At 26.1% G+C, this 2,985-nt stretch overlaps 1 non-coding gene across 1 annotated transcript; it reads right to left on the bottom strand.

The window, feature by feature from the left end:
- Positions 1-228: 228 nt before the first annotated feature.
- On the bottom strand, positions 229-302 carry TRNAT-AGU (transfer RNA threonine (anticodon AGU)). The gene has a single exon. It is a non-coding gene; the product is annotated as a tRNA-Thr (tRNA).
- Positions 303-2,985: the final 2,683 nt, after the last annotated feature.

Here is a 2,985-nt window from a genome sequence, read left to right as displayed (position 1 = left end):
TTCAACACGAGAAACATATAAAAAACCAAATTTTATTTATCTATAAGTTAAAAAATATATTTTTTTAAAATAATATATTTCTTTGTAAATTAATCTTAAATTACGGAAAAATCAATTTTATTTTGATATAGAAAGAAGTTGTTGAAAGTAATCATATTATAAGTTATGTACAAGTTATTGGCCAAACCCAAAATATAATTAACAGAAAACCAAAAAGCATATATAAATTGCTCTCGTTGAGAGTCGAACTCAAGACCTCCCGCTTACTAAAGCGGTGCTCTAACCAACTGAGCTACAAGAGCTTGTTGTTTAAAAGTATCACTATTATAATAATATTCTCAAAACTAATTTTAAAAGTAATATTTTTCTTCCTTTTTAACTTAATTTAATTATATTTCTGTAGCCTCACCTTTTGAGTTGGTGAAATTGGTAAATGTTTGAAAGCGTAAAGTATAACATAATATCATTTTAACACATAATAAACAAAATAGGACAAAATGGTAACCTAACATTATCTCCCCACCAATTAAAATAATCTTATTCTAAAACTCCTTTTTAGAAAATGCTTTCCAGAAATTGTAGAAAATATTTTTCGGAATACACTTATAAATTTTGGAAAATGGTGTTCAGGAAGATTCTGAAAAAGCTAATATAGAAATCATTTATAAAAAAGGTAAAATTGTCTTTTTAGACATGAATGGGGTGCAGGAAGAAATTTGATGATGTAGAGTAAGAAACATCCTTACATAAGAAGCATTAGAGTCATTCTAAAACTATATTGGCCCAGGATAATGTAGGGATGATGATGACATCTCCTCAATTACACTCTACTGCTAAAAATTGAGGTAGATAGAATGGAATTTGTTTTTGATATTGAGTTGAAGAGAAAAAATATAATTAAAACTACAACAATAACAGTTATTTTCATATGTTACTAATAACTTTCATCAAATTTTACAATGACAAAGACAATAAGGAAAAAAAAATTATGTGAGAAAGAAGAATAATATTAGATAATAAAAATATCTCATATAATATTTTATATTTTCACTTATAACTGTGTTCTATCAGTTATAATTAACTATTTTATCGGTCTATGAGTTGTAATTACTTTATTTTAATTTTTTTTATGTACTATATAAGTATAACATTTAAGTGAGTAACAATTTTTTATTAATAAAATATATTATTTTTTATATTTCTTTCTTTTTTATTTAAATGAGAATATAAAACTAATATGAAAAAGTAATTATTGCCGTGTCTCCTAATTAAAATTGTCAATTTGTGTAAATGTAGTCATTTCATCCATTTGTAAATATATTGATATTGATATATCTTCTTCTTTATATGAGAAATGAATAAAAATATATTTTGGTTCCTAAAACGTCTGTTAATTTTTTATATTCCTAGTTTGTTGTGAAGTTCATGAAAGGAATATATATTGTTAAAGTAAATGCATTCCATAACACATGCTAACTGTAATTCCTTCCTAAGAAAACAAGCATTCCAAGAATGGATGGAAGCCTTGTAAGAGACAGATCCTTTCTTAGTTAACCAATTGGTGGCATTTATTGTCTTTTGTGTACACAGGTCTGATTAATAAAACTCCAATTTCAATAAATATGTAGCATGTTGTATAGAGAAATTCTAGAATTTTTTTTAGGAAATAATTTTATAATATATGCAAAAAAATCTATAATATTTAAGTAGGTTAGTTTTTGTGCAAAACCATTCTCAAAACTTATTTATAATCATTAAATTAAATACGTGTTGACAAGATCTTAACTACGGTTCCGATACACTAATATAAATATAATAAATGTTCAAAAGTTTATATTAAAAAAAAATAAAAATAGAAATTAGATAAATTCTGTAAAAATGAGTTAGAATTAAACGTATACCCTAATATACAAGATATGCCTTAGAAAATACAGAAGTGAGAGGATATGTATATACATATAACATTCAAAAACTCATGTTAATCAAATGATCATGGCGTGACAGAATGAGTGTTTTATTTTATATTTTCTTCAAATTTTGATCCTCCGCACAAATGCGAATTATACACTTACAGTTTATTATAATAATTTCGAGCATGATAAGTATATTGAAACTACACTTAAATAATTCATCTAATAAACTTAAACTTTAGATTTAGAATATTTATAATGCAAAAAACATTAGTACAAATTTATACCAATAATCTGGTTGGAATCTTTCTTAAGATTCTTATCTTCACTATTGTTTCATAGGACTTTATGAAACCTTGATGTTTGCAAAATACCCAACACCTACTATACCTCTATGATTGTATTGAATGTTTACTTTAACTATTATGGAAAACAAACAAAAAATTGAATTCTAAAAGTTGGAGCTTGCGAATGTCAAACTTAAACTTAAGGTGAAAGAAAAACCCTGAGATCATCAATGAACATTAAGAAAATCATTTGTGCTAGTTCAATAAAAGAATATAACAATAACTATTGAGAAAAATTTATTAGAACTTCCACCTTAAATATTTTGAAAGATCTTCAATCTCTTCTCCATTTGAACTCTCAAGAATTTCACATGTAATTGCTCACATGACTGAGAACTGCTTGCTTTATATAAATATAGTCCAATATTTACTTGTTAGTGACCCAAGACTAGGGTAATTTGAAAGCTATGGTGACTAGAGAAGACAATATTTTGTTCCTGTCATGATTTCTACTTCAATGACATGATTCGTGATAATCAACCTAGATTCTTCAATAATATAATTGATCCCCACTTTTAATCTGACTATTTGATTTGGAAAGTCTGATGTACTTAATGTCTTTAAAACATCAGGGATAAGTCCTTTGAGTTTTAAGTGACTGGCGAATACTTCCAAATCAGCAAGTGGTGAAAATCCTATATAATTGATAATTTCATCACACCACAAATCATTTATACTAGCCATGTATCAGGATTGATATCTTTCAGCCATCAACAGAACATCAGACA

This window comes from Phaseolus vulgaris, chromosome 3 (assembly GCF_000499845.2).
Source record: "Phaseolus vulgaris cultivar G19833 chromosome 3, P. vulgaris v2.0, whole genome shotgun sequence".
NCBI lineage: Eukaryota > Viridiplantae > Streptophyta > Magnoliopsida > Fabales > Fabaceae > Phaseolus > Phaseolus vulgaris.
This window is presented reverse-complemented; position numbering and strand designations above follow the sequence as displayed.